The sequence below is a fragment of the Nomia melanderi genome, chromosome 1, assembly GCF_051020985.1.
Source record: "Nomia melanderi isolate GNS246 chromosome 1, iyNomMela1, whole genome shotgun sequence".
NCBI lineage: Eukaryota > Metazoa > Arthropoda > Insecta > Hymenoptera > Halictidae > Nomia > Nomia melanderi.
The window spans coordinates 27,071,489-27,090,298 of record NC_134999.1 but is presented as its reverse complement, the minus strand read 5'-3'; positions in this window follow the sequence as shown (position 1 = coordinate 27,090,298).

Below are 18,810 nucleotides of genomic sequence, written 5' to 3'. Positions count from 1 at the left end.
TTAAATATTATTGTTTTGTTATTAATTATTATACTTTAGAGCGAATATAGATACCTACAGAATATGTCTAGAATTTTTTTTATTTTCAATGAATTATTAATAATAAAGTAATTATGTCGACCATAACTGAGAAATAAATTGTAGGGCGAGGGGTTAAGATATGTTTTTACGAACTTTACGAAATGACGTCCTATATCAGTCAATTAGAATAAGCTACTACTACCGTAACCAGTCAAATAAAGGTTATAAAATAAAGGTAAACAAGTTAGACGACAAATTTTCCTTAGTGAAAACAAACAAAAGAAAGAAAAAGTATTGAAAAATCATTTAATAGGAAAAAATCAAGTTGACATAAGGTTAAATGGTCGCAAAGAAATGCAAAATTTTAAATGAAATTTTAACACTATACCTACCAGGCGGGTCAAAATGACTGATTCCAGATTTATTTCTTTTGCAATTATTAAATAGATAACAGATGTTTCTCTGAGAAATTATTAGATAAATTGATTTACCAATACGTGAACTGAATTGTAGATCAGTCAAAGTCTCAATAGGTGCATTCTTGGAGTTTCTACAGAGAAATTTTAAAATGTCAATTCAACTGCTCTGTAGTTTTGGTGTTAACCCTTTGAAGTCGTATGTTATGCTAGAGATGACAATACAAATTTGTTATACTTTATTTGTGGTGTTTAAAAAGTACCACACTTTAAAAGCTTATAGAAATTAAATCTTATTATAATAATAATAAATAAAATAAGTATAAAACATTGAATTGTACGGCTGTAAATTACTTTAATTCATTTTCCTAAAAATGAATACAAGTTTACAACCAACAACATTGAAAATAAGTCGAACGTAAAGGGTTAATACCGATCATTTGACCGGTCGCAATACGTTTAGCGTTAATTAAAAATGATGAACTAGGACGCATGTAAAAGTCGGGGTATGTCATGAATAATGAAAGGTCAAAATTCAATCTTGACGCTGTTTATTACGATGAAACGATTTCTTGATTCGTATTCGTCTTATCAACGGTTCTGTTTTACGAAGTTCAATTTTTTAGTCTGGTTACGCTTGAAATGAATCACAATGTATTTAAAGCCGAGGACGAAGCGAGCCATATTAAATAAAACATCCGATACTATTGAAAATATCTGGTTCTCGTTCCAAACCAAGTCCCGACAAATTATTGTTTATTCTGGTCATTAACCAATTTGCATCATAAAGAAGTATGAGAAAGGTGATAGTGACCGGGAAAATTATACGTATATATACGCTAATGATGCAAATAAGTTAAGCTGAACTGAACACGGATATTTCCCTGATTTATTTTTCATCGGCGCATAAACACCTTCTTTACGACGGTCCGTTTAAAATTATATTAACGGAATTTATTACTTCCGTTTTATCTCTCCCAATAATAGTTTATGTACGTGGCGTGCGGTACGTAGAAAGTTGGTAGGCGGCTCGTTACATTGTGAACGTGAGAATTACGCGCGCCGCTCTCCTTCTTCTTCCTTCTTCTTCTTGAATCTTTGAAGTCACATGCGAGTTAAGAACACTGTGGAAAAGCCCTTCAGGTAGAAAACTACGAACACGTTTAATCGCTATCAAACGAAGCGTTGCCGCTTAATTGTCTGGCAACGCGGAGCTTATTGACGCAACGAACAAAAGAAAGAAGGGAAAAATGAAGCGTCAGGTTTCTTAATAAATTCTCGGGTAATTGTATTTACCGATGATCGAAGTTAAATGTTTCGCGGTTGATCAATTTTATGCTGAATGCACCTTGACGCTCTTCGTAATTCATTCTGCTATCAACGTGCAACCCGAAACATTCGATGTTCTGTTTAAACAAATGAAATTGAACTGTAGATCTGTAGGTTTTTTCAGTGAAGAAATTACTGAAATTTAAATTTAGTCATTGATATATTATCTACCATTAAGTAGTTGTTCAATTGTTCTTTGATAATTAATGATTAAAGACTAAGGATCTTTTTATCTATTTTCCATTAACAATTAGAATCATGAAACGATAAATCTTTCTAAATTTCATAACGAATTAATCTTGTGAGCAATTTGAGAAACGTGAACATTGAAAAATGTATTTGTAATTAATAATTAATTGATGAATTAATTAACAATTAACACATTAATGTAATTGTCGAAGTTATTAAGATAATAAATAATTATGGATTAATTGATTAATAAGTTTTTGGTAGGCATGCCAATCTTTAATAACAGTCTAATATTAATCAATTTTAAATTAAATATTCGGCACCTACTATTTTCATCCGTTATATTTGCAACAGCGATATTCCAGGTGCAAAACATAAATGGACATCCTGTATGCTCAATATCATTTCTTTCATTCGTGTAAATACAAATAACCTTGAGGCCTCAGTCGTACAGTGTCCCATTACACGCCCCCGCGATGCGTCATCGGCGCGTAACGCGACGAACTTTAGGCATATCGGTCAGATTAATTACAAGAACCAAGAAAATCGAGACCGGGTCGACAATAAACGTCGATTCCTTCGATCCAGTACGTCAAGTATACACACACGCGTCAGTGCACACAGGGAATAGGAACAGTGGACGTATTTAAAGCTGAACAGAGCTAACGACGTTCTTATTTTAATTACTGATGACTCCCCCGAAATGCCATTAACGTCTATTTCAACTCGTTACCTTCATTATTGCTTCATTCGCGAGGAGCACCTCCCGCAGTTCCGTACATGGAAACAGGCCCGTCGGACTGGGATAATGATTATAATAATTCAGCTAAAGGTCCTTAATTATAAACAGAAAGTGGTTCGGAATCGATAACGAGCTGAAACGAAAAATGGCGAGCCGCGTGACGGATGGCACCGCGGCCATAATAGATCAGACCCGAGTGTCGTAATAAAAACTGCGAGCGGGGAACGTTCGTTATTCGAAAGCGAAAAGGACAATAGAATCGCGCAGCTCGAAACTTGTCGGAATTAAAACGAAACTACAGACAGACCCTTCAGAAATTAAAATAAAAGATAGAGTGAATCTCGAACGGAACATTAAGCAAAGCTCACATCGCGGGGCTGTAGCAGGCAATTGAGTCTAAGAGCATCTGTTATTTACAAACAAAACAAACAACAGGAACGAGCAGCTGGAAACGTATGTATCAAAACTGGATAAACCAATCGAAATCTACGAGGAAACTAAAGTACAAGAAAAACAGAGCAAATCCCCGACAAAACATTAGATAAATCTGGCATTAAGGGACCCTAGCACACAATTCGCTACCGAATCCTTGGGCTCCTTTCATTTAGAAAGGAAACGATCGTTAAAGGTAAACTCGAAACTAAAGAAAACCAAAAAAAAACTATCGAAAATCATCAAGAAATCAAAAGCAAAAGAAAAATATAGCGACTCCCCAATAAAACATTGAACAAAACTCGGATTAGTAACCCTAGCACGTAATTCGCACTCGAATCCCCGAACTCCTTTTATTTTAAAGCGAGCCGATCGATGCAAAGAAACGACTAAAAACCCAATAAACCTAAAAAAAAACTATCGAAAATCGGTAGGAAGCCAAAAGCAGAAGGAAATCAGAACAAACCTCCAACAAAGATTAAACAAAACTCATGTTAGCAACCCTAGCACGCGATTCGCAATCGAATCCTCGACCTTCTTCCATTTGAAAGCGAACCGATAGATACAAACGAATCGCTAAAAACCCAACAAACCTAAAAGAGAAAACCTCAAACCAAAAGCAAAAGGGAACCGAAGCAAACCGAATCATTAGACAAAACAGCACCAAGGTAGCCGAAGACAATCGCAACCGAATCGGTGTTCGCCCGTTCCCGAACGACCGGTTCACGCGTCCATCGATCTACGACGGTAGCAAGAAACCGAAGAATGCGGCGACCATATTGTTCTGGTTTTCTAACGAGCGATTATTCGTCACACACACGTCCCATCTTATTATCCATCCGCGGGGTTCAGGGCTGGGGGCCCCGTGAGCTGTGACTCATTTCTTTAAACTCGTTAACTCGTTACAAGCCACCAGCTTCGAATCCCTCTACCTCCCGCCCGCCCCAACCCACCCCCTCCCGCCCTTAACACTCGTTCCTCTTTCCGCGTGTGCGAGACGAGGCCGGTCGATCATCGTGCCTGTAGCCGACCAACCTGCCAGAGCGAGAGGGTAGCACGAGCAGGTAGCAAAACAGAGAAGGAGGGTGGGCCGGGTGGCGTGTGGTGTACGCGCGGAAAGGTGCAAATAATAATAATGCCAATAACTAAGGGCCAAGGGGAGAGAGCGTGCCGCAATCGAGAAGTCAAGAGAGACCGGTGGAAGAGAGAGGAAGCCGGGATTGGGTCGAAGGGTTCCCGAAGCCGCCTCGCGCGCGGCGAGCCTCGAAGGCTCATAATCGGTCGGACTCGCTACGCGCTCGGCTCTACCCGTCCCGGTGACGAAGACAGAAGGCCCGTAACCGCCGCGAGCGTTCGTGCACGCTGAACGAGGATAGGGGATAGCCCCAGTCGACGGGCCAATGGTGAAGGAGCGGGAGCTGAAGAAGGACGGAGAGAGGCCGGGTGGACACGCGAGGGAGAAAGAAGAGGAGAGAGACACGCCCTGCTGCAGGTCGATAACGGAACCAACGCATCCTCTCTCGCGGCTCTCCGGTAGCTCTTCTTGCTCTCCCAACCACCACCACCACACCACTACCACCTTCCCGTTGCTGCTGCTTCTTCCACGCTCTGAACCCCTACTACTACTACTACTATTACTACTACTACTATTACTACTACTACTACAGACGCACACACAGGCAGACATACACGTATATACACACTCGTCCGTACACCCTCTCTTCGCTCTCTCGCCCCTCTCTGCCCTTTCTTTCGACCTTCTTCTTCTATCGCGCATAGTCACGTACCACACCCGCCATTCTAGCCGAGCGGACTCCGCTGGCCCGTACATACCTCTACGAACCGACTCTCTTTCTCTTCATCGCTAGAGAGCCTAGGGTATGTACTCACCAGGCTGGACTCTATGCTCCTTTCCTTCTCTTTCTCGATCGGCTATCTACGGTTATGCTTTTAGCTACCTTTTAGCGTTCTCTTTTCCTTTTCCTCGTAGCCTGTGTCCTTGTCCACGCCGCGCCGCGCGGCGGACCGTCTCTGTCCAAGGCAACCTTCTGCGAGGATACGGCGGATCGCATTATCACGCGCATCTAACCTCCGAGAAGGCTACGCCTGTCGGCGTGCCGGGCGGAGTAGACCATTTCCGAGCTAAGGCAACGAAGATGTATGAGTATACGAGCTGCACGCGGTCCCAGCGTATTTATGCAGTAACGCGCGTATGGATGTGCGTATGGGACAAGGTACGCTTGTAGGGTATGGGATAGACACGATTGTGTCGGTGGAAGGTGACACGGCCGTGTGTAAGTACGTGGAACACGCGTGCCAGTGTGATCGCACGGAGAACACACGTATACACACGCGGCCGACCCGTCGAAAGATACGTATCGTCGGATCGAACGACGGTAGCCGGGGAACCAGAGCAGGCAAGTTCCAACGCCTCTCCCTTCTTGTCGCCCATCCCCCTTCATCTTTTTTTTTCCTTTTCTCTCTTCTCTTTTCTTTGCTTCGCTTTGCTTTCTTTCTTCCCTTTCGCTTTTTTTTTTTTGTCGCAACGTCAACCCAACGAGGCAAAAACAGCGAGGGGGTACACACCGAAGACGGTCGGGATTCTTGTTTTCGTCGGCCTCGAACGCTCTCGCTCCGCCGCTCTCGCGATGTTCTCGCCCAGCGGATTGCTCCGTTTACTGCACTTCCAGGACGACCGTAAGAAAAACCCCCTAAGAAACGCGATGTGATTCCCCTCGCTCTTTGTCCGCGCCGTAATTCGATCGATCCGCCGTGATTTAGGATGGCGGGGAGTCGATTGTTCGGACATCGGTCGTAGGAAACGTTTGAGTAACCGAGTATCGGTTGTTCGGTGATTTGATTAGATCGCCGTCGGTTGTGAGTATGTTTGATTATTCGGATACTGGCTCGTCGAAAGTCCGATTAGCCGGATATCGGGTATCTGAAAGTTCGATTATTCGAGTATTGGTTAACCGAAAGTTTGATTAGCCGAATATTGGTTATCCGAAATTTCGATTATTTGAACGTTGGTCGACCGGATGTTTGATCGCGTGTGTATTGGTTAATCGAAGTTTCGATTACACAAATATTGGTCACTCGAAAGTTCGATTATTTGGATATTGGTTGTTCGAGTGTGTGATTATTTGGATTTTGATTATTCAACGGTTCGATTGAATTAGTTTGATATTAGTTACCCGAATATTTCATTGTCTGAACCGTTTAATTACTTAAACAGTAGTTATCCGAATGTTTATACATATTGGTAATTTGGAAATTCGATTGTTCGAATAGTAATTACTTGAAACTTTGATTATCTAATTATCAGAAAAATTCCCAAGCACTATTGTATAAATCACCCAATCGATGTTACAGATTATTACACAGCATATTTTCAAAAGAATCAATCAAGATACCTAATACTACCCGAGAGATGATTTGACAGTTGAATTATTAAGTAGATCAAAATACCCCTTCTCAAATTTCTTCTACAATAATTGCAAACATAAGGATACTTTCCTAATTATTCAAAAAACTGATGCACTAATGCGCATACTAAAATATAAGTCAATTGATGTCTTAATAAATGTACTCCTGTAATTTGTACAAGAAAATACAAACCAGCCAAATTGACTGCTCGGTAGTTCTAGCGTTAATTGGCCTTATTCAATGTATGAATCGGACCCGTTTATAGCTGAGCGAATCACGCATATCGATAAGTTTGCCTAAGAATGTTTCTACGGTGCTCCGCGGTTTAGTGCACGGTCTTTGCTCCCGATTAGTGCACGAGGAATCGTAAACAGTTCGTTCGGAAAAGTTCTGACACGATATAATAAAAAATTCAATATTAACAATAAAGTGAAAATTTGTTTCTTGGCTCTGTACATAATTATTTATGTATTATATTATATTATATTTATATATTATATTATATTATATTATATTATATTATATTATATTATATTATATTATATTATATTATATTACATTACATTATATTATATTATATTATATTACATTACATTATATTATATTATATTATATTATGTTCTAATATATCACATATTTGTTAAATAGTTTCACTCACTTTTATTATTTATTCTATACAAGTCTAGCTTTAAAATATATATGAGCTACGTTTTCATTAATTAAATTAAATCTTGAAAGATAAAACAGTTTTATTTCAAAGTAATACGTATTTTATGAAACGAGCAGAAAACTGCATGCTGTAAATTATATAGTTAACTATGCGGTCATACGGCGGATTGGATGATCGTTTTCCAAATAGACTTTCAATTAAATAAAAAGTAAATTTAACAAGCGATACCTATTTACCTGTTAACGTTTAATTTGCTTGCTTTATGATTTATCTGGTTATTACACTCGCAAGAATATTACTTTATTCTTAACCAATTTTCAGTGGAAAAACGAATTATATGTCTATTGTAAATATACATTTATCATAAGAATTAAAGATTCAAATAGTATTTTCCTTTTACGAACTCAACTGAACTGAATAATATTTACGTTTGAATCTGAACAATATTCAATTTCAAAACTTTTCCGTAGAATCTTCTCTCACAATAAAAATCAATAATAACAACAAAAATCTATAATCTTATCGATTTTATCAATAATTATCAGTAGAATAAAAGTAAACACATAACACCTTCTGACCCAATCTTTAAATGTTAAGAAAGAAACAAACAAACAAGCTTACATTAAATGTATTTGCTTATATCTTTTTAAATTCATACACCTGTATAACATTAATAAATTATATACTTCGCATAATTTGAATAAATAAACGCAATTCGTATAATTCAAATAAATTTGTATGACTTTAAATAAACTACTTCGTGAAATTGCTTAATAAAATTTGATACCGCGTCCCTCTCTGTTCGCCGTATTTAACCGATCCATTTTCCTGAACCGGAGAAACAAAATTTGTCCGAGTTACGTTTAAAATCGACTGTACTCGAAGTTGCATCGATTTGCTAAACGTTTAACGCTCGTCATAAAAGCTCTTCCTGCAACGGACAATATTCTTTTCCACGCGTCCTCATGAATATTAACATCCTCGAATCGTAAGTCGTCGAACGACGGGACAAGTTTTCAAGTCCCTTTTCACGCGTAATCGAATCGAATATCTCGCTCCGACGAAAGAGGAACATTCATGTGAACAATAGGACACAATTCGTGTAATCGAACAAGGTCCCAGGCCACGGCGGTCCCCGTCTAGCCGAATTTGCGGGATTCTTCTCGACGAATAAAGGAACGAAGGACAGGGATTAGTTCCCGGAGTTTCATTCACAGAAATTTTGCGCAGCAGTCGGACGAAAGTATTGAATCGTAGCCGCCTACGACGCGCCGCATAATTCATTCTTGCTATGTAAAGCTTCTAACTTTCTTTTTTCATGGACTACGCTCGCGTTGCGCGCGCTTATTTCAGCGCACAACATGATGAAGTATCGCATTAGTTCGTATTTCAAGACGCCCTCTATTCCTGTGCACGACTTTCAATTAATTCTTCTTTGTAGTTTGCACTTGCATTCGTTCAAGTATTGTAACCTGTTTAATCTATAATTGAGTGGCTCGGAGTTATCATCGTTCTAACTCCTTTTTCTGTGTTCTCGGGAGAAAAAAGCTTTCGCGAAATGTTCTTGGATTGATTAAATACCTATATTACAATATATACATCCTATACAAATCTTAATAATTGACAATGATTAATACTATTAATACTATTCAGACATTCATTATAGTATTCCAGTGAAACTATTTATTTTCAAAATCATTTCGAATATTCAATGCTTTTAAGATATCAATCATTGCGGAACAAGAACACCGAAACTAGATCTTTTGACTGATATGGTAGTTCCAGTGTTTACGCTAGAACTATAAGACTTTTAGCCATTTGGAATTTAATTGTCATTACATATCGACCACTAAAAATATTCTGTTTTTATTTTCTCATTAGAATTACGAAAGCACAGTCATTGAAACTTCCATCACAGTTATTGATTAGGTAAACGAATCTATTTGGCAATTTATTACAAAAAATAGCCCCGCAATTTCAATAACTATTGAATTGATGCAACAATTTTTACGTTTTTTGTATGTGATTGAAAAATTGTTTTCTTCAAAATAAACGACATCCATTTTCAAATTGTTACAACGCGTATAAAAGACATTTCTTTCTTCGTTTTTACTTAGCTTTGGTTTAACCAGCGAACAGTTGAGAACTCTTCTTTTTTTTGCTTATCAAAAAACGTCACAACTTTTGTATCAACCCAACATAAAATAAAAAACTCGAAATCGATCATTTTGACCCTTCTGATACCTCTCGTAGGAAATCAAGTTATTTAAAAAACAAAAATTCAAAATTTTTTCATGCTTAAAATAACTCTTCCAAAGCATAATACGTTATGCACATGAACATATCGATTGCCCAGCCAACCGTATATGGTTAACACAACATTTGGTCTGGCGTTGCGAAACGAAATTACAGACTGTAACATTTAACACACGAAAGAAAAAAATTCGATCAAATCGTCCAACATCCTGAGAAGCAAGAATAACAATTCAAGAATAACAAAAACGTAAGAAGGGGAATTTCGTTCTATGAAAAGGAAAACTTTCTTGTACTAAAGGACACACAAGTTCCCGTGAGTGTTTACTTTGAAATTAAAAGCGGTTGTACGGTCCCGAGAGATTAATCAAAGATTGATATTCTTCTCGTTCGTGTCCTGTTTGTGTGTTTCCGGGACGGCTGAAAGTGAATTTCAGAAAGTATCATGGCAATTCTCCCCGGGACTTTTCGTTCACGTTTTACCGTAATTAAATCAACGATTTGCTCCGAATTCAGGGCACAGCCGGCCGTGCACGGTCCGGTGTGCTCTTCCACACACGTAAAATTGCACACACAGCTACCGCCGAGGTTCTACAGGGTGTTTCCTAAATCGCGGTGCAACCGGCCAGGGGTGATTCTATACACAAAAATAAGTCGATAAAAGGAAATAAGTTTTCTTTATATTAGGTCTACCAGACAGTTCTATCCCATAATGTCATCTCAAGTTTCTAAAGATGCATCATTCTACACAAATGGAATCTACAAATTACCAACATACTGGGAAGAGGTAGCCAGTAACGATGGCAATCGTGTTGTTCAGTAAATATTAATAAATGTATTGGAAATTTATTTCTTTTTTTAACCTTTAAGTATGGCCGTGCATTTAACCTTTAGGCATGGAAGTCTGAAAATTACCGATTATTGTTAAATTTTGTAGTTTGTAGCAACTAGTAAAATGTTTAGTGTATTTATTTGTTTTTACTTATTGAAATATCTGTATATAGCAATAGTATTCACGATATTTTATATAGAGGTCTGTGAGATCTCACGTCCATACTTGAAGGTTAATTTAGAAATGGACAGAACTTTCAGGTAGACCCAGTAGAATGCTCCGCTTTCGAGAGAATTGAGAGAAAATGAAGTTCTTGGAAAAAGAAGAAAATTGAAAATCTGTTTAATAACTGTTTTTTTATAATTATATCAAGTTTTCATTGATATTGTATATAAACACAAGTGATAATTAGTAGGAGTACTACATGCGAAGTGTGATTCTTTAACTGTGCTCGTTAGAACTGTATTATTCGTTAATAATTTACTACAACTAAAAAAGATTTCTATGCTCATCCTATGCTTACATGTATGCTAACAATTAACAATCGATAATCTAAAAATAAGATTTAATTTAATTCAGAAGAATAACATGATATTAACGGCGTATGTTTTATGTAACAAAGGTTATAATAACCATATTTCACGTTTATTTCTACCCACTTGAAAACAATTGCAGTAATATGCTGTATTTTAAGTTTACTACAAAACCCTAAAGAACAATGTAATACAGAGATAATAAACATTAACTTGGAATTCATCAGTTATAAATTACTATCTTCGTTGACACCGTTAACAGAAACAATAACAAAATTTATTTTTTAGAACTAATATGAAGTGTATCTCACAGTAAGATATGTACATACACATTCTCGAATTTAGTAATTCTTCAGTAACGATAAATATTATGGTGCAAAAAGAAAAATCCTGTTTTTCAGAATAAGAATTAAATACACACAAGTGATCTTATAAAAAAACGATGTACTCATTAGCACCGTGCTTTACGATAACATGTCAGACTTGTGGTGAAGATTTTGAACAGAATTTAACAAGCATAAACATTACTCGATCCGTTTGAATTCAAATGAAATATTATTCTTCTGTTCTCAAACATTATAGTTCAGAGCAAACATAGACATAGAATATACTTAGAATTCTTCTTTGTTTTTCAACAGATTATTAATGGCAAAGTAGTTGTATACACCATGATTAGGAAATAAATTATAGGGAAAGGGGTTCAAATACTCACCCTCGCAATATCCTACCTTTTCCCAAAGAGACACAAATCTACATATTTTAATTTTACAAAAATTCTCTGTCTTCAACCAAGCTTTTTGCTTACTTAATGTATGGATCCCTTATTCAGTCGTATCACGATTTAGGAAGCACCGTATACAAACGTCCTCATAGGTAGGGATGCAAAGGCACGCCAAAGATGCATCTTCCTCGAATGCATAAGTCAAGATTGCGTGCGACGGAGGAAATTTTCAACCGAGAAACTTCGGAAAAACACGGCCCAGCTCTCGGAATAAGTCAAATGTTCGAGTGTACGTTTTATTCGCCAATAAGGGGTCGCGGTGAAAGAGGGTGGGGATGTTTCAAGAGGCTACCAGAATGTTTTCCGTTTTTATATCCGGCACTTGGTTCGTTTAACGCCGGCGAGCGTTCGATAATTGGCAGGAGAAAGAATCCTGTGTTCGCGGCAGCCGCGAATTTTCGTTGTTTTTCTTTGTAGAGCCGCGCGCCGCGCCATCGGCGCACGAATACGGCCGCGATTGAAAATGTTCCGCGTCGTTATTGTTCGGTTGTATACGCGCGATCCGCGCATAGATTCCCTATATTCGATACGCGAGCGGACGGTTTAGCGAGAAACAAAGCAAAACACAATAACGATGGAGGGCTGATTCTCCGGTGATTTCCATCTCTGACGTTAGTCAAACTCCCATTGACAATTAGTGGGGAAAAAACTGATCGAAAATAAACTCGATTCCTCGTTTTCCTTCTTTTTTCTAGCCGCCGAACCGTGTATCCGCTTTGTTTCTATCCTCCTATCGCTGTGTTGTTTAGGAACGGGTTTAGGGATGGAAAATAGAAGTAAGCGTGTAGATAAGTCACCTCCTCACCGATTTCAATGACACCGAAATATATTGTCAAAGACGTCATTCTGAGTAACTTTTTTCTATAGATACATTGACCGATCTCTTTTAGTTTTCGAGTTATACACAAAAAAATGTACCGTATTATATGTCTTTCTTCACACATTGAAGTTGTTTCGTACGATATATAGCAATTAGTTTGTAGGAATGGAAAGAAGGCCAAATATAATTGAAGGGTACTTGTAGGAAACACTATAAGTGCAGAACTTCAAACTTTTCGAGAAAAACAAAGTTTTACCCAACTCGGCTGTCAGCACTATGCACTGCACTTATAGAACACAGTATAAATGTCAGACTTTTCAGGAGGAAGATAGGGTTGGTTAAGGGTTGGATATAGCGGCAATGTTATTCGTCAACGATAACGTTGACTGTCGATGATCGAGTGGTGAAAAATTGCATTTAACGTCTTGCGTTCGGAATTCCAGTTGAGCTTTTAGCGTAATTTGGAAAGAGGTACCACGAAATGTAACGAAATGTAAATATGCGAATAAAATTCATTAAGCAGTTAACTGCATTTTATGAGTATACACGTCATCTAAAAGCTTGAAATGATACTAATCCTTTCAACGACGAAGCATTTATTTTTCACATAAACGTGTAATTCTTTTTTATTTTGCTTTGGTTTTTCATCAAAATATATTAAAATATTCTGCGTCTGACGAGTATACACTTCATTTTTTGATTTTGTTGCTCGCAAAACGAGAAATTTTTCAAACTAAATTCCGCAGTTGTCAGGTTAAAAACATACAATACAATACTTTACGCATAATAAAGAGAAAATCCGGAACTTGACTTCATGAAACACGTTTATAGACATTATGCAAATGATTAACTTAATGCACGCAACAAAATCAAAGAATGAAGTGTATACTCATCAAACGCAAACCAAATACGTCTATAATATATTCTAACAAAATACTAAAGGAAAACGAAAAATAATTGATTGTTCAAAGAATTAATATCATTTTGATTTTAAGGTGACGCGTATACTCGTCGAACGCAGTTAACAGGTTAACACTAAAACAACGCGCAGTTAAATTTACTTTTCGAAACTCCTGTGTAAAAACTCCAAGAGTACATCTATTGAGACTTTAATTAATTTACAATTTAGTTTACGTATTACTAAATCAATGTCTGTAATAATTTCTCTAAGAAACGTCCGTTACCTTTTTAATGATTGCAAAAAGAAAAAAACAAAAAAGGGTCATTTTGACCCATCTGGTAGTTCTACTGTTAAATTCCGTAGCACCATATTCCCGTTGCTGCGCAAACCATTGCTCGCCAAAAAGAGAAGACAAAATCTCGAAATTTCAAACTCAACGATTCCCCCAGAAGAGCCCTCGAATTCCTCAACCCGGAAACCGTCAGCGAAGTAATTACACGAAAAGCATTTCAAACGCGACACGCTTAATGCGATCAGGCCGAAATTGAAAAATAACGTTTTCCCTCGGCGGATCCGTTTATTTCCCTTCCACGCTAAAACGGGCGAACACCGGGGGCCAACAACCGGCCGGTAGGAAGACAGAGCTCGTTCCTCCACGGTCGGCATGGCCCGCGCAACAGATAATAGCGTCGCAAATAAATAATCCGAGGGAGTGAGCCGGCCCTCGGTCATTGTGTCCGATCTTTTCAGCCGCGATTCTAGCGCGACGGATCACCGGAGAGAACGCGACGAGTTCCTGAATGCACGGGTGGTCGATAGACGGGGGACAGGCAGTTGGCCGGCTACCTGGACGCGACGTTTGCGGCCAGGTATCTACCCCATGGCCAGAAAGAAAGGGAGAAACAGGGGAAAAAAGAGCGGTCGTAGCTGCGTGGCGGTTGGTATCTGCTCGTGGCGTCGGCCAGTCTACCCCCTAGCATTGTTGCGGCTTGTCATCGAGGGGGTGCGAGCGCAGGGAGCTGGATCGTGAAGGGAAAGAGGGCGGCGCGGAAAGTAAGCAGGGTGGGCTAAGACTCTCTCCAGGCGAAAGGTACCTCAAAAAGGTGGAGGAAGGCGGCGGTGGATGCGAGAAGGGGACGAAGTAAATATGCGACAAGTTAGCATCCGCGTATAAATCTAGCGGCGCTCACGGTGACAGGTCACGCAGCCGCGGCTCCTCTAGTCTAGATTGTAAGCTAGCTTCGGCCGCCTTCGCCCGGAGGCGTGCGCCGCGTGTCCCGCAACGAAATTCTCGAGTTTTATGCGGTCCCCCGTATCGGTGTAATTGTGAAACGTCATCTTTAGGGGGTTGGCCAGGGAACACTGGCCCATGAAGTTCAAAGAGCGCCTCTTCTTCTGTTCGGGAATCCTTTTGTATCCCTTCTTTCGGGAAGCACCGAGAAAAGGGGACAGGACCTGGCTCGTAAATCTAACGCGCGATTAAGAATTAAAGGAACTGTTACCCGGCTGGAAGTTAACGTACCGGGTGGGGGTGCGTACCGGCAGCGCTCGGGAAAAGGGATGCCCGAACGTCAAGATAGGATCGCGTGCAGACATGTGGTATTCGCGTTGTTGTTCCCGGTTGTAGTCGTCCGTGGCGTGTACAGGCAAGCTAGGGCCAGGAAAATAGGGGCCATGGTTGGGGGGAGAAGAAAAGGGGGGAAAGAGTGCAACGACAGCGACAGTGACGACGGTGGTGGCAGTTTTCGCGAAATTACCGGGTTCACCGGCGTACGTTTAACGGGTGCCGGTGCCGGCTGGGGGAGGGAGCTGGAGGGGTAAGGGATCGTAATGCGGTGTCGGTTGATATAGAGGACGAGGGGGAGGCACGCGGACTGTATGTATGCACCGGGTAGAAAAGCACAGGTAACGGGGCAGGTGGCGCGACGGGGCGAGTCGCGCTAACTTCTCTTTCTCTCCGCAAACATGGCAGTCGTCACGCAAGTCGCGAAACCCGCCAACGATATCGCGGCTTTCGAACTCGACCGGCGAATACTGGGAAAACGAGTATTCGAAAGTCATTACACGCAACGCGAAGCGACTATTCGTCGCCGGACCCTCGGCTCCGGAGAGGATCGGTCGCTTTTAAAGTGTTCGTTTTGCTGCCGTTTGTTCCGGTAACGAGCTACGCTGTCACAAGATTTTTGGTAAATCGAACGTGCGCGCTCTTCGCAGATATCCGGGGAATTGTAATGAAGGGGAGTCGCTCATGACATAGAATTGAAGTTTACGGAATATTCGTTTCACTGTTCCTATGCGGAAATTGAAGGAATTGTAATGAAGAAGTCAAATACGCGTATTATAAATGTTATTATTTGTTGTTTACTATCATAATAAAGATTTGTGGAATGTTAATTCGACTTTTTTAATTGAAAGTACCTAAGATACCGTGGTCGTCGCAAATATGTGAAGCAGGTAGTAAACAGTTTTAACTTATTAAAATAATATCAAATTCAAACAGATAAACCTCAGAATTACCTATTATTCATAGTTAAAATAAAATACAGCTTCTCTGTTATCAATATTTTATCTTTCAGGCAAACAGATTATAATAGATATAACTTTTCAGCTTACGAAATGAATCATTAGTTATTAACACTAAAACTACCGAGGAATTAGAGTGACTTGTTTTCAATTTTTTATAAAACTTGGAACAATTTTCGAGATTCGGAAGGTGTCCCAGTCTTGTAACTGTGCAAATACACGAATGTAATTGAAAACCGTTCGCAAAAGCATCTTCCTAATTTAAATACTTGCAAAATGAAAATTCTGGTGTGGGTCCGTTTGACGCGTTCGGTATTTTTAGTATTAAGTACCTTTAATCGACGCAATTGCAACAGAAACGATAAAACAAGGGGTTAAAGGCAAACTAATTTTGACAAAGTCAATAGTGGAAAGAAGTCACAAGGCAAGAGCAAAGAACAAACTAGTTCCCACAAGTGCAACTGCAAAAAAAGATCACAAGGCGGAAGGTCAAAGCTTCTAACTCGGCTTTCCATTCGCAACAACTCGGCAGCAAGTGTATCAAGCCTTCCCACCAGTATTCGGCGAGGTTGACTGATCGTAAAAGCGACTTCGCTGGCGCACAGAGGCCCGGCGAAAAAAAGATCCGAACCAGATCTCCGGCTGGCAATACGCGCAGAGGCGTAGGCTTCGATTAATCCCACCGCGAAATTGACTCCATTATCGATTGCGAGAGCGATCGGAAAATCCAACGGAAATTACCGAGCATATTTCATTCGCAGGCTGCATAAAGAAGCAGAGACTCTACATGTAGGAAGCAGTGGGAACGCCAGATGCGTGGATGATCGCGTAAACTGGATGCAGGCCAACGTCCTGCGGGTTGCGCCATTGGGATCGTAGCGATCTTCAAGGTCGTCAATTGCACAGCTTTAGTCCTCAATGATGTTTCGCAAGAACGACCCATATAACGAACTTGACGCGACGCGTGGCGCCCACCCTCCTTTGATCTCCGGTGAAAGGTGCTCTCGCGAATCTCGAGGACGCTCGACCGTTTTATCGCGAGTTCCCTTTCTCCTGAATCGCGTCGTCGTCGTCGTCGTCGTGGTGCGGTGAAAGAGAACCTCGTGGAATCGACCCGCCCCGCGCCATTCTTACGGAAATCGGCTCAAGCGTGCGATACCGCAAAGATCGGGCAGAAACGAGTCGTTGCGTTGTAGTCCCTCGATATCCCAGAGCTAGATCACGTGGCCGAGAGGTAAGTATGGTGTAAGTAATTACAGTTGCACTTACATTCCGCGGGAACCGAGAAAACTGGTTTCGAACGGACCGCCCGGCTGCTCGGGCTGCGCCGATTACAGCCGCACCGCGGAAATCATATTTTACGAAACATCTATGGCGGCGCACACACCTCGGGCTACAACGACACCTGGCTGCTTGTAGGCAAAAAACGAAGATGAAGGGGGAAAAAGGGTATAGACCGAGATTTCCATCGGCACTTAGGGCGAAACTATGCGTCGCGGAACTTTACGAGCGAAGTTTCCGGTTCGGTTTTATCCTGACTCTTGTTTGCAAAAACTGTTCGATAGGGTATGCTTCTTTCTCTTCTCGGCGTTGTCGCTCTGCGAAACGTGCGTTTGATGTGTTGATCATCGAGTTGGAACTAATGGAAATTTTATAAAATAAGAATAATCTGCTTGGTGGAATAGGAAACGACACGTTGCGGTCCTAAATGATAATCGTTTTCTTCTACAATTGCACTGGATAAAATTATTTTGTCTTTAAGAGTTTATTAAAAACAGAATAGAATTCCGTGCTCGTCGTATTTCTACGGATACCGTAAAATGTGACAGAAGAACAATATCAAACTTGAAGTCGGAAGAACAACATTTATGCTCGTTACATTCCACTTGAATCTTTGTCACGAGTTTGATGTCGCCAAGCAAGTTAACTTCGCTATGCATTGTAGGTCTTACTGAAATTCTGCTCGTTCAGTAAATCACTATGAAAATGAATTTCCGAGTCCGATGAGAAAGTTGTCTAACCCAAATTCGGCTAACGACGAACGTGTTGAAGTTTCGAGAAAACGGAAACTTCTCCAAGGAAATCGGCACGAAACGGAAGTAATTTCTTGCGCCGATAGAGACGACCCCGCGACCCCGTGATTTTCATCGACGATTCGCTTTCGTCGACTCCCACCCCCCTAGGCTTTTGTTCGTCGAAAGAAGCAGATTTCCCGAATAGAAACATCGGTCTCTGTGGTGCGCGCAGGCTGCGGCGGCGGTGTAGGCGCATTAATAATGTAAGTGTGCAGATGGTGTGCAGTGAGTGCGCGGTGGCGCTGACTAGGATCAATGTTCCGTTCGCGATCTATATAGTATATAGTATAGTATATGTAACGATAACCGGCTGTACGAGGAACAACACCGTTACACAGGTTATTTCCGCGGAATGTGTATTTACAAATATTCCGATCAAACGCGGAATGGAATATCTAGTTTGGGAACGGGAGGAGTCGCGGCGAGATCGGCGCGGATTGCGTACCGTTCCGGAATTGTTTTAACTGGGATCCTTAGAAAAATAGCCGGTGCAGTTGGCGAAGGGGTGAATACAATGGAATCGATTTTCCCTGTTGCGGTAGATCGTAGATAAAAGAGTTTCTATCCGAACGTTGTCTGAAGGGAACCAGGGAAATTCGTGAAAGCTGAAAATGAAATTAAAACGAGCTTTCTGTAAATATCGCGAGTAAAATGGATCGCGAAGTTTCTGTTTTATTTTGTTGAATGAAAAATGAACAATTGTGAAGCTGGTTTGCATCGAACATTCGCTATTAAGGCGGTGAAAGATAAAAGAGTTTTTATCGAAAGGTTGTCTGAAGAGAACTAGAAAAATCTGTGAAAACTGAAAATTAAATTAAAATGAATTCTTTATAAATATTACAACTAAAGCGAATCACAAAATTCCTG